Raw genomic sequence first — 14,577 nt, forward strand, 5'->3', positions numbered from 1 at the left:
ATGGTATAGTGTTTCCTGCCTGAGCAGGGGGTTGGACTAGATGACCTCCGAAGTCCCTTCCAACTTTATTAATAATAATAATAATAATAATAATAATAATAATAATAATAATAATAATAATAATAATAATAATAATAATAATAATAATTATTATTATTATTATTATTATTATTATTATTATTATTATTATTATTATTATCTCACCTTTCTTAGTTATTCAAAATAATAATTTATTTCATTATTATTTTTGTTATAACAACAAAACCCAAAAGAAAATCTTTAAGAAAAAAAGTTTAAAAGTGGCCCGCTCTTCATTCAAAGTATTGCACTTAAAAGTGCAGTTCGAGACCTCGTACTTGTTCTGTTCTCTTAGCATTATTTGCCTGCATGTTTTGCAAGGTTTCTTTGATTAATCCAGGACATTAAAATAAATAAATAAATAAATAAATAAATAAATAAATAAATAAATAAATAAATAAATAAATAAATAAGAAGAGTCCCCTTCCGCAAAACAAGCTTGAGCCTTTTAGCATGACAGATGGAATGCTGCAAGGAATTTCATCAGGGAGAGTAAAATGATTTCTGAAAGATGTGAAAAATGTCACTGTGGTGATATGGCCTGGCCTTCATCACAAATCACCAGCAAAAGCTGGAAGGTGGCTCAGTCATAAATAATAGCAGGACAACCTGTTCAGCTTGCTTGCTTGGTCTGCATCCCCACCACACACACACACACACACACACACATACACACACACACACACACCCCTTTGCACTCTATGCAGGTATCTTGGTTTGGCTTTGACTTTGCTACTATTGGGCCCGCTACACACACACACACACCCCTTTGCACCGTAGGCAGGTATCTTGGTTTGGCTTTGACTTTGCTACTATTGGGCCCGCTAGTAAAAATACTTATAGCCGTTGTGTCTGATCTTCATACAGCAAAACTTGGAGAATAAATAACTAACTGCTGGCCCAAATCCAGCCAAGAGGAATGAGGTTATCTTTAACGGCATATAAGTAGTCCTCAACTTACAACTGGCCTTGGAAAAAGTGACTTACAACCCCTATTTGAAGTTACGGACCATTGCACCACTCCCACAGTAACAACTGGCTTGTGTTTACGACGGTTGCAATGTCTTACAATCATGGGATAGCAAGGTGTGACTTTTCCAGCCAGCTTCTGACGAACAAAATCAATTGGGAAAGCCAGATTTGCTCAAGGACTGCACGATTCATTAACAGTCACAGTAAATAAAAATGGTTGTAAAAATTGGGGTCAAGTCCAATGATGACCTTAATGACCACCGTGACTGAAATTCCAGTCCTAATTATGGTCATACATAAAAGGCTAACTGTAATCAACACATTAATCTTTAAGAGAGCATAGCAGCAGTGAGTAGCATGGTCTAAGTGACCTTGGTTAATCTAAAAAAATGTTAAGCAAGTTGGAACACAAGTCTGAAGGTTTAGGAAGCAGGTTAAGCAGGCTATATAAATTAGATAAATCAATAAAAGTATATAATATGTCAGTGGTTCCCAACCTTTTCTATACCCCGCGCCCCTAGAACGCTTCTGTTATATTTTCGCACCCCTTACAAAAGTTCAAAATAACGGCAATGAATTATGCATATACACTATAATTTTGAAAAGCCACGTTTTCGCACCCCTCTGGAATATCATCTTGCACCCCCAGTTGGGAACCCCTGATGGAAACTCATCAAGGAGAGAAGCAACCTAGAACTAAGGAGAAACTTCCTGACAGTTAGAACAATTAACCAGGGGAACAACCTGCCTCCAGAAGCGGTGAATGCTCCAACACTGGAAGTTTTTAAGAAGAGACTGGACAGCCATCCGTCCGAAATGGTGTAGGGTTCCTGCCTGAGCAGGGGGTTGGACTCAATGACCTCCAAGGTCCCTTCCAACTTTATTATTATTATTATTATGGATCATCGTATAGTCAGCCAGATATTCAGACTGGATTTGGCATTTCGTCTACCTATCGAGTCCTTACCCAGGACCTGGGATAGGCAGATGTGGATGTTTGATGGTATTACAGATATTGTCGCAGGATGGAAGCAGTTCCTAGTAAGGCCGCCTTTTGCAATTGACTAATGGCGAATTTGTCAATGCCAATGGTGTTCAAGGGGTGCTTTACTTGTTTTGGGATTGCACCCAAGGCGCCTATTACTATTGGTACTACCCTTGCTTGCTTTTGCCACAGTCTTTCTATTTCTATTTGTAGGTCTTTGTATTTTGTTATCTTCTCCAGTTCTTTCTCATCGATTCTGCTGTCTCCAGGCACTGGAGACTCCAGACTTTTTTGTTTTTCTTATCGACAATTGTTAAGTCCGGGGTGTTATGTTGCAGGTGCTTGTCTGTTTGACACCCCGGACTTAACAATTGTCGATAAGAAAGACAAAAAAGTCTGGTTAGCACTTGGACAGGAGACCAGAGAAAATTTCAAGAAAAAAAATGTAGCAAACCGCTTCTCTATTTTTGCCAAGAGAGTGACCCAGGTACAAAATGTCTGTGAAGTCACACAGAGTTGAGCTCAATTTGGCAAGAACTTTAAGCCAACCCAAACCTCTCTGTTCTCTTTGTTACATCAAGTTATCATGACATCCCTTCTGCACAATGAGGGATAGGATACTAAGAAACCTCTTTCCAATCTTGGGTCAATAAATAGAGCCTACTTTGTGGAAGTACAGAACAAGAGGTAGGGTTTGGCAAACACAAGCATACATAGCCCAAATCGCAGAGTGTGCCAAAACTGGGCAAACAGAATCACAAAGTGCATTGTTAATTGACAGAAAAGGAAGTTTTCTTGTTACGAAAAGAGGAAAAATCAGATTTATATCTTGACTTTCCTCTCGAAACTCAAGGCAACGTATTCAAGTCACCCTGTGACAGGTTTTTTTTTTCTAAACCTAACATCACCTGAGATTAACATGTTCCGTGAATATACAGACACTCAATCTTTAATTGATGTGGCATGAACACAATCACATCGCATAACAGCTTGTGTTTTAGTTATGAAGGAGTGCCATTTTCGGGACAAGCTCTTTGGTTAAAGCCCAACTTTGAAAGAGGTTATTGCACCTTTGCTGAAAGGAGTCTGTTTGATATTTAGGAATGGCCCCTTGCGTTATGCAAATAATTCCTTTGCACGCATCTAGCTTACCATGGTGTTGACAAGGATGAAAAGCAAATGGAAAAAGTTACCGTATTTCTTGGGATGACAATGGACCTAGTGCTAACACTGTACATTTATTGGACATATGAGATGTGACTCCATCAAGGGGCTGCCACATAGAAGAGGGAGTCAAGCTATTCTCCAAAGCGCCTGAAGGCAGAACAAGAAGCAACGGATGGAAATTAACCAAAGAGAGAAGCAGCCTAGAACTAAGGAGAAACTTCCTGACAGTGAGGACAATTAACCAGTGGAACAACCTGCCTCCAGAAGTGGTGAATGCTCCAACACTGAAAGTTTTTAAGAAGAGACTAGACAGCCATTTGTCTGAAATGGTATAGGGTTTCCTGCCTGAGCAGGGGGTTGGACTAGGATCCCTTCCAACTTAATTTCAATTTTAATTATTATTATTATTATTAATCATTGCACAGTCAGCCAGATGTTCAGACTGGATTTGGTATTTTGTCTACCTATCGAGTCCTTACCAAAGACCTGGGATAGGCAGATGTGGATGTTTGATGGTATTAAAGATAATGTCGCAGGATGGAAGCAGCTCCTAGTAAGGCTGCCTTTTGCAATTGACGAATTTGTCAATGCCAATGGTGTTCAAGTGGTGCTTCAGTTGTTTTGGGATTGCACCCAAGGCGCCTATTACTATTGGTACTATCTTTGCTTGCCTTACCAAGCAAGGGTATTATTATTATTATTATTATTATTATTATTATTATTATTATTATTGTTGTTGTTCTTCTTATTATTATTTGACAGCCAATAAAACACTTAACAGAAGAGAATATTTGAAGTTCAGGGTTGAACTGTGGAGCCCTTGATGGTCTCTGAGCTTGGCTATTTTCTTGCAGATGTTTCATTACCGAACTGGGTAAGCACTGATGGTGTTACCTAGTTTGGTGATGAGATGTCTACCAGAAAACAACGAAGCTCAGAGAGCAGGGAGGATCCCACAAAACTGTTGACAATTATAGTCACTGCCCTTTAAATGAAGCTTTTCATCACTCTCTTCATCACATGTTTACCAGTTCTGTTTAAAGGCTCGGCTGTTAGATAAAGCCAGTAAGAGGAAAACAAACAAAAGCGTTGGTGTCTTTCGAAGCGTAAAATTCTTCCCAGAGGAAATTGTTGGGGGCATTGAAAAAACGGATAGTTGGAGCAATGCTACCTTTAAAACAAGGAAGGAGGAAGCCCCAAGAAATTAAAGGCAGTCCTTGATTTACAACAGTTCATTTAGTGACCGTTACGACGACACTGGAAAAAAGGTGACTTACGACCACTTTTCACACTTATGACCATTGCAGCATCCCCATGGTCAGGCAATCAAAATTCGGAGGCTCGGCAACTGACCCATATTTATGACGGTGGCAGTATCCCAGGGTCACGTGATCCCCTTTTGCAACCTCCTTACAAGCAAAGTCCATGGGGAAACCAGGTTCACTTAACAGCGGTGTTACCAGCTTAACAACCGCAGTGATTAACTTAACAAATGTGGCAAAAAAGGTTGCAAAATGGGGCAAAACTCAACTGCCTCACTTAGCAAGAGAAATTTTGGGCTCAATTGTGTCGTAAGTTGAGGACTACCTGTACAGCTCTGTCTGCTTGTCTGCAATGGACTAGGTGAGGGGTAAGCAACCTTGGCTCTTTCATGACTCGTGGACTTCAACTCCCAGAATTCCTGAGCCAGCATGGCTCAGCTTGGAAACCTCTCCCTTTCCCCTCAGCATGGCTGGCTCAGGAATTCTGGGAGTTGAAGTCCACGAGTCATAAAAGAGCCAAGGTTGCCTACCACTAGGTGGAACCGATGATTGAATAGCTTGTTTGGGAGCACGTGAGAGTAGGAATGCAGCAATGTGACCAGAGATACAATAAGCTTATTAATCAGAGGAGTACCATGGACATAATATTCAGAGAACCTTTGAGACACTGCCTCATTTGTTCTCCTTAATAAAATGTTAAATATAGACCAGATGATACCACTACTGTTAGATGGACTTCTAATTAGCAGAATGACTGCCGAAACACTACTGCTAAATGAAATCGTGATTTGTAAACTAGGGTTGAATATGCCACAGTGGCCTGGGTTAATGCTTCAAGTTGTAAATCTTAACCAGCAAACCATGATGGTTAGTATCTGATACCACCCAAGGCACAATGGAATGAACCATATTTTACTTAGAATGATATGTGAATCCAGCCAATCTCTTCAATAAAGCTGGTTAATTCCACATTTCAATCCCTCCTGGCATTCTTTTATTCAGAAGCTTACAGCAATCAGAAGTTTACAGCGATACAGCAATGTGTGTTTCTTTCTGACCTGCTTTATAACCTGGGTGAGCAGAAAATAAATGTTACATTGATTGCTGCAAATTTCTGTTTTTATAACCTCTGTTGAAGTATATATAATAAAACAGTAAATTGCACCAATAAATCAACTTCCATAACAAAGGCCAATCTAATATTTCTTTTTAATTATGTTTTAATGATAGTATTTTGGTATTTTTTGTATTTGTTTTTATCAGGCTGTTAGCCGCCCTGAGTCCGCAAGGAGAAGGGCGGGGTAAAAATCCAATCAATCAATCAATCAATCATAAATAAAATTACATTTATTGTGTAATGCACACAGCCCCTAAAAGTCAAATTTCCTGACTTTGCTGACTGGGAATTATGGAACATCAGAAGTCCAATTGCTTTTGAATTGTGGAGTTGGAGAAGGCTCTTGAGCAGGGGTCTTCAAACTTGGCCCTTTTATGACTTGTGGACTTCAACTCCCAGAATTCCTCAGCCAGGCACGCTGGCTGAGGAATTCTGGGAGTTGAAGTCCACAAGTCACAAAAGGGCCAAGTTTGAAGACCCTTGCTCTTGAGACTCCCTTGTACCAGAGGTCCCCAACCTTTTGGACACCAGAGACCGGTTTTTCCACGGACCGGAGGGTGCGTGGTTTTGTGTGCTGTCTGCATCTCGCGGATGGGGCTTTGCTTGTTTGTGTGGACCGGTTGCTGGCATGCCACGGCCCGGTTACTGGTCCACGGACCGGGGTTTGGGGACCCCTGCCTCGGACTGTAAGGAGATCCAATCAGTCAATCTTAAAGGAAATCAATCCTGACTGTCCTTTGGAAGGACAGAGACTGAAGCTGAAGCTCAAATACTTTGGCTACCAAATGAGGAGAAAGGAAAAGATCCTGATGTTGGGAAACATTGAAGGCAAAAGGAGAAGGTGATAGCAGAAGATGAGATGAACATGAATTTGGGCAAACTCTGGAGACTGTGAAGGACAGGGGTGGTCCATGGGGTTTGTTGGTCGCAACTGAACAACAACAGACATTCAACACCTCAAGTTGTAAAAAGCTGACCTACGTGTTGATTCTGAAATCTTGTAAGGTTTCTTTTAAGCCAAGGGAAATCTCCATAAATTCAACAAGTTTTACTTCTTCCTTTGTTTGAGTCTCAACCACAGGGAGTGCACTAACAGAGCAGTCATGGTTGAACAGAAGTATCAGTTTGAACAGGCCTGTATATCAATAATGCTACCACCTGGCTTAAAAGTTCTTTAAGTGAGATTAACATTATTTTTTTTTTAAAAGTCTCTTTTGTTTTGTTTTGAATAGAAGGCTTATCAAAATAGAGGGTAAGCTTTTGCTGAAGTCTTTTTTTTAAAAAGGGCAGTGTTTATGCAAGACATCTCTTTGTTAAAGAAAAGAATTTGGCTGCAATTTAGTACACATACTTAACAGTGGAAATTTTATTTGCCGAAGGTTCTCAAATATCAGCATTTGCTTTCTTGCATTTTGCACACAAGGAAGCAAACTGCTTGCTTTTCAGTGTTGTATTTATCCATTGTGTGTTCACTTGGCCTTTAGAAAAATAAACGGCTTTCTCCTACTTGAGTTTTTTTTATTTTATGTTTTAAATTTTTAAAAGCAGAATGTTGGGTTTAAATAGTTGCCGATGGTAGCCAAGGTCTTTTGAGAAAGTCTGTGCTCTGGATTCTCAGATAAATACATTTGTTCAACTTCAGAAGAACAGTTTCTCTACTCTTAATTTAGTTTTGTTTGTTTGTTTAGGTGTCAATTAAATTGGTATATCTCCAGGACAACAGCCAGCAGTGAATATATAAAATGGAAACTGGATCAGAAGATCAGACAATCTCCTAATGTGCAACAGCTAACAAACTTTTAGGCAGTTCAGTTTTGTTTTTGTTCAAAAAAAGAAACTATAGGCATTAACGAAATGATAAACAATGGTCTAGAACAGGGGTCTTCAAACTTGGCCCTTTTATGACTTGTGGACTTCAACTCCCAGAATTCCTCAGCCAGGCATGCTGGCTGGGGAATTCTGGGAGTTGAAGTCCACAAGTCATAAAAGGGCCAGGTTTGAAGACCCCTGGTCTAGAAAGAGATGTTCTGTTGTCAACAGCTACCATAGGTAGTCCTCAATTTATGACCATTTAGTGACTGTTCAAAGTCACAATAGACACCCCCCCAAAAGTAGTTATGACACAGTTCCTAGATTCTGACAGCTGTTGCCTCTGTGGTCACATGACCATATTTGATTGCACTCAGTAACCGGCCCACATTTAAGACTGCAATGCAAATGCAAATGTCTGCAAGGAATATAAATCCTTCCATTCCCCACCATCCAGTCAGAGCTGAAGAAGTTTCTTGGATGAGAAGCGAAATGCCTTCAAAGAAAAACAAGAAAGTCCAGTTGCCTCCTGAAAAAAAGCACCTTTGGGACAACCATGACCTGGATGGCTGAGAATCTCCATAGACATCCTTGTCAAGTGGAAATAAGTCAAGAAAGAAAGAAAAAAACACTGCTCCAGCCACCAAAGGATTGCCCATTCTTATGCTAAAGGCCATCCTGGCTTGGTGTCGCAAAGAAATTGTGAGGAACATCTGGTTCCTCTGATGCTGTTGAACTACAACTCCCAAGATCCTTCAGCATTCAAGACAGGTGGGACTGCCAGGAATGGTCACTAAAGGTTATGTTCTGAGGAGGATATTGCACTGAGTCTGTACCAATTGTCTGGGCCTGATGTGTCAAGGATCAAGGCAATGATTTAGAAGCTAACCAGTTTGTATAATGTGAGATGAATGATGCAATGTTAGGAATGACTCAGCAGGAGTCTGTATCCCTTTAAGAGCTTGAGTATAAAAGGGAAGGCCTTGCTGGAGTCTTTCTCTCTCTTCCATTTCCTGCTGTAATCAAGGTTTGTTGGATTCTGCTCTTAGCACGTGTATTGTTCCTGTTGTATAATTATATTATATTTTAGATAAACCACCTTTTCATTATAAACCACTGTTTTCTGTATTTGCTCCTGGGTTGTCTCACACAACAGAAATGTGCAGTTTGTGTGAAGGATACCTATCAGGAAAGTACCTCCACACCATCTGGAGTACAGAGAGCCCTCAACTAACAATCATTCATTTAATGCAGTGTTTCTCAACCTTGACAATTTTAAGGCATGTGGACTTCAACTCCCAGAATTCCACAGCCAGCATTGCCGGCTGTGGAATTCTGGGAGTTGAAGTCCACATACCTTAAAATTGTCAAGGTTGAGAAACACTGATTTAATGACTGTTCAAAGTTACTACAGCACTGAAAAAAGTGAGCTATGACCATTTTTCACACCTAACGACCATTTCAGCACTCCCCATGGTCAGCAACTGACTCATATTTATGACGGTTGCATGTCCAGGGATCATGTGATCCCCTTTTGTGATCTTCTGACAAGCAACATCCATGGGAAAAGAGATTCATGCTACTAATTTAATTACTACACTTAAGAAATGTGGCAAGGAAGGGTTGTCAAATGGGGCAAAATTCACTTAACAAATGTCTTGCTTAGCAATGGAAATTTTGGACTCAGTTGAGGTCATAAGGCAAGGACTACATGTAGTCAAGCATGCTGAAATGTTACGATCTTGCAGTGGGCATCTTCACACCTTGCCTGTCCTGAAGACATTTAGAAAACGTACGAGCCTCGGATGCAAAAACGCAACTAGCCACCTTAACCCCGAGGCCGACTGTAATACCATTCCGGGCCTCACAAATCATTTGGCTAGAAGCCACTTTCAGGGTATTACTAAGTAAAGAAGCATTATAAATAGCTTGGGAAGGCATTTCCTGGCTAAGAGTGACCTCACAAAAGTTGCCCAGATCTCTTAAGTGCGAGCTCTCACCTTATATGCTTCTCAACGCTTTCTGATATTTTTGACTCAGGCTGTCCTCAGCCCCATGACAGGATCAAAGGGTACCTGTCCTCAGCTTTACCTTGGATTTGGAACCCTTCAGGGCCAGTCCATTGATCTGGAAAGATAAGCATAATGATCCAGGTGGAATTCCTGTTGAAACTGGCTGCGCAAAAGCTTATCACGATGTCCTTTTGCTAGCGGCCTGATTAGTAAAAATTAAAAGGCATTTCTTCAGATTACAGTTTATATACTATATGTTTGCTGATTACGGCGAAGGAGAAACAGGGGTTAAGCAAATGTAAGCTTAAATCCAGCATGTAAAAAAAGTACCAAAGGGTTTACAGCTGCCAGATATCCTCCCTGACCATCAGCTCAGCCTATCTACAACGTGGGACCGAATTTGCAACTTATTAAATTCAGAGAAGAAATTGCCTTTGGGTCAAAGGGGTTTGTTTGTAGTCCGTTCCCTCTTTTCTTCTTTTGTGGCCTGGCTTTGGTGGAAGAGAAGCCCATAATCTACCCAGCAGCAGCAGCAGCTGTCATTGTGCAGGTTGTGATCTTTTTTCTCTTCTGTAGATAAGCTATCCAAACATTTGTCCTTTATTTGATTTTTCTGATGTGACTTTGGTCGGGTTTCTAAAAGGACCTGAACACTGTCAGCTTTTAATCTGCCGCTCTCACGCAGCCCCAGTTCTTAAGCTGATTTAGATGGGGGGAGAAGAGACAGAGAGAGGGAAAAGAAGAAGAGGAAGAAGAGGAAGAGGAAGAAGAAGAGGAGGAGGAGGAGGGAAGAAGAAGAAGAAGAAGAAGAAGAAGAAGAAGAAGAAGAAGAAGAAGAAGAAGAAGAAGAAGAAGAAGAAGAAGAAGAAGAAGAAGAAGAAGAGGAGGAGGAGGAGGAGGGAGAGGGAGAGGGAGAGGGAGAGGGAGAGGGAGAGGGAGAGGGAGAGGAGGGAAGAAGAAGAAGAAGAAGAGGAGGAGGAGGAGGAGGAGGAGGAGGAAAGAAGAAGAAGAAAAAGAAGAAGAAGAAGAAGAAGAGGAGGAGGAGGCCATACAGCCTATACAGGTAGTCCTTGACTTACAACAGTTTGTTTAGTGACCTTACAAAGATACAACGGCACTGAAAAAAATGACATAACCATTTTTCACACAACGGTTGCACCATCTCCATGGTCACATGACCAAAACTCAGACCCTTGGCAACTGTCTCATATTTATGACGGTTGCAATGTCCCAGGGGGGTCACGTGATCCCCCTTTGCACCTTTCTGACAAGCAAAGTCAACGGGGAAGCCAGTTTCACTTAACAACTGTGTCCCTCACTGAACAACTGCAGTGCTCCACTTAACAACGGTGGCAAGAAAGGTCATCGAGTGGGGCAAAACTAACTTTAACAACTGTTTCGCTTAGCAACAGAAACCTTGGGCTCAACTGTGGTCATAAGTCAAAGACCGCCTGTACTACTACTACGCCATTTTGTCCCAATCTGTCAACTCACTCCTCCCACGTCTTGCTACGCTAAAATTGTCACAACGCCAACAATATAAAACACGGAGCTAAATGTACCACGAGTCTCATACGGTTTAAGGCAGTTTCATTACACAATCATTAATAAAAGAGATTTGCATGCTGGCTCGTGTCAAGGCTTAGGGGTTTCTCTTCACGCCTGACTTACTGTGACCTGAAGGTGCTTCTCCAATTTTTTTTTCTAGAAAACGTGTCTTAATAGCATAACAAAATTCTGTTTCAGTTTGAACATTGCATTGCCTCCCAATTCAAGGCTTGCTGCATGAGTGATGGTGACCCATTGTGAAGACAAGATAAGATAACCTTTATTGTCATTTTTTTACATCAAAAAATGAAATTTAGTTGCCCGCTCTCAAAGTGAAACACATACATGACACACACCTAAAACATACTATGTACAACATATGTATAGACCCACACCCCTACATATACGTAGCAAATAAATATTAAATACTGTCCCTCTTGAATATATAATGGAAGGAGGAAGCTTGAGAGTTCACAAGGTTAATGCCGTATGGAATGAAACTATGGCTGAATCTGGATGTTCTGCTACGGATACCACGAAGCCCCCTCCTCCCAGAAGGGAACAAGGAAAACAGGTTGTGAAGAGGATGTGTTGTGTCCCAGATGATCTTACGGACCCTGCACAAGCAACGCTTCTGTGCTATGTCCTGGATGGAAGGGAGGGAACTGCCAATGATCTTTTCGGCCATCCTCTCCACTCTCTGCACCGCCTTCCTGTCCGAAGCAGTGATGCTTCCAAACCAGACTGTGATGCTGTATGACAGGATGCTCTCGATCGTCCCCCTGTAGAAAGTGGTCAGGACAGGGGAAGGAAGATGTGCTTTCCTCATGCGACGCAGAAAACGCAGGCGCTGCTGTGCCCGCTTGACCAGCTTCTCACTGTTGAGCGACCAAGCTGGCCTACTTGTTAGTTGCACACTCAGGAATTTGATGCTGGTAACCATCTCCACAGGTGAATCATTAATGCACAGAGAAGTGTGGCTGTGCCTGCCTTTTCTGAATAGTCCTTGACAAGGTTGGACTAATATAATTGGGGAGCTCGGCTCCTACTGGCCATTGTTGGCTGCCAAGGCATGCTATTGGTACTGGGCATTATCTTCCAGACCATGTTAGCTTGTTCTGCAAGAGGAGTTAGGCTCCTGGTTTTGTAGGATGGCAGCCCCTTGGGGAATGTCTGGCCAATATTTTGCCAAACATTTTTGGGGCATCAAACTGGCTTCTGATTTGCACAAGAACGGTGCCAGACCTCTTTTGATAACCACAGTTAGTGGTCTTTCGAAAAAGGAACCACGTTTACCTTAAGTATCATCTTCATAGTCCTGGACTACATCTGACTTTAACAAAGATAATTAGGGCAGGGCTTTTCAACCAGTGGTACGGGTACCACCTGTGGTACATTGGCACCTGGCAGGTGGTACGCGACCATCCTAGAAAAGTGGTAGCAGGGGAGGGGAATGAGCTGAACTGGTGGCAGCACCGTACAAGTCTGAGCGAGAGATGGCTGGAGCTGCAGGGCTGTCAGGGCTCAGTGGAAGCGCCAGGATCAGCGCCAGGCTCCAGCTGGAGCTCGGCGCTGATCCTGGTGCTTCTGCTGAGCCCTGAAGAAGCACCAATCAGCTGGAAAGCAGCACTGATCCTGGCACTTCTGCTGAGCCCAGAAGAAGCGCCAATCAGCTGGAATGTTGCAACATCTCCAGGGTCTTGTGATTTACATTCAGATGCTTGGCAACTGATTCATATTTATGACGGTCACAGTGTCCCAGGGTCATGTGAAGTGACCAAAACCTGCTGCAACCACCCAGCAGACGGGGGGAATAAAAACCAAACATCCCCACCCCACCCCCACTGCCAATCCTCAACAAAAATTCTCACAACAATGAAAACCTCGGACAGGAGGAAGAGCGCGGCTGGGTGGGGCAGGCAGGTGTTTTGCTCGGTTGTGGTTGGGGGGCACTTTTTTCAGTGCCATTGTAACTTCGAACAGTCACTAAGCGAACTGTTGTAAGTCGAGGACTACCTGTACTTTAACCTTTTTTTTCCTTTTTTTTTTTGGTCATCAAGTTTTTGACACCTTGCTAGGCGACCGTGGTACTCAGTCTGTGGTATATCCATTGCCATATCCTAAAAGTGGTACAATGGATGAAAAGGTTGAAAAGCCCTGAATTAGGGGACCGGAGGCTAAAACATACGAGGAACAGTTGCAGGAATTGGGTGTGTCTAGTTTAATGAAAAGAAGGACTAGGGGAAACATGATAGCAGTGATATGCAGGTTCTGAGGTTTTGCTGGTTAAAGAAATACAGGAAACCAGAGAGTGCCTTTTAAGTTTTACGTGTTTATTCAGCTGAATAGAGACGGACTCCTCTAAATGAGGGGAGTAACAAATGACAAGAAATCCTTGTATTTATTCTGTATAATTACATAAGCAACCCATCCAGCAAAGCTGACACACATAAGATAAAGACTGCACCCAGTAAGTCTGGCATACTGTAGATCAGAAGGAAGAAAGCAGAATTAGCTAAACATGTTCTCATTTGAGTGTTACTTAAAGATATCATATGTTCTTGGGTGGGTTAGGACATTGGGTGTTGTCCTTGCTATCCTTTCCTGACCCTGAATCCAGGATTACAAGTGACTAAAGAGAGAGAAGCCATCTATATGTATTCCTAATTAATACTGTCCCCTAATTCCTGGTCATCAGCAGTGTTCCAATATCTCAGGGGCTGCCACAAATAAACAAGGGTCAACCTATTCTCCAAAGCACCTGAAGGCAGGACAAGAACAATGGATGGAAATTAAACAATGAGAGAAACAACCTAGAATTAAGGAGAAACTTCCTAACAGTGAGGACAATTAATCAGTGGAAAAACCTGCCTCCAGAAACTGTGAATGCTCCAACACTGGAGGTTTTTAAGAGGATATTGGATAACCATTTGCCTGAAATGGTATAGGGTTTCCTGCTTGAGTAAGGGGTTGGACTAGAAGACCTCCAAGGTCCCATCCAACTCTCTCTCTTTTTTTTTTGTTATTCTGGGAAATGTCCAATTTGCTGGCTAAGGAATTCTGGGAGTTGAAGTCCACCCATCTGAAAGTGGCCACAGTTGCGAAACATGCCTTTAGACCAGGGGTGTCAAAAAGCCGGCCTGCGGGCCAGATGCATCATGCTGAAACCGTGCCCACCCCATTGCCAGCAATGGGGGAAAAAAGTCACAATACGTCAAGACATGTCACGTGACGTTGCAGAGTTTGACACCCCTGCTTTAGACTGTCAGTTCCATTGCCTTTCAATCTCTGAACTGTGGCAATTGATCAGAAATCAGGGGAAGCTCAGTGTTCTGTCCCCGTTCCGACCCACACACCCAAACAGCCAGCCAAGGGTTAAAGACTTCTCCAGACACCACTTCACAGATAAGAAACTTGGCAGCAGCTCTGTAGCTGCCTGCCAAGACCTTTTACTCCAAACACACAGAAACAAAAACAATACACACAGTTTAAAGCCACAGCAAACTACTTTGCCAGAGATTCAGCTTTTGTCCGTCACAGAGGTCCAAATGGCCACCACCACCCTTTTATAGCCTGTGGGGTGTGGTCCAGTGACTCAGCTTAATCTCTGGCACGTCTCTTTTTCTG

General features: G+C 42.3%; 1 long non-coding RNA gene across 1 annotated transcript in view; it reads right to left on the minus strand.

Moving 5' to 3' along the window:
- LOC107299400 overlaps positions 1–9,513 on the minus strand; it is a 13,468-nt gene extending 3,955 nt beyond the window's left edge. Inside the window, exon 1 of the long non-coding RNA XR_001549175.1 lies at positions 9,391–9,513. This is a non-coding gene — a long non-coding RNA (uncharacterized LOC107299400). The remainder of the gene's footprint in view (positions 1–9,390) is intronic.
- Positions 9,514–14,577: the final 5,064 nt, after the last annotated feature.

This window comes from Protobothrops mucrosquamatus, unplaced genomic scaffold (assembly GCF_001527695.2).
Source record: "Protobothrops mucrosquamatus isolate PMUCROS unplaced genomic scaffold, P.Mucros_1.0 scaffold4868, whole genome shotgun sequence".
NCBI classification, from domain to species: Eukaryota; Metazoa; Chordata; class Lepidosauria; order Squamata; family Viperidae; genus Protobothrops; species Protobothrops mucrosquamatus.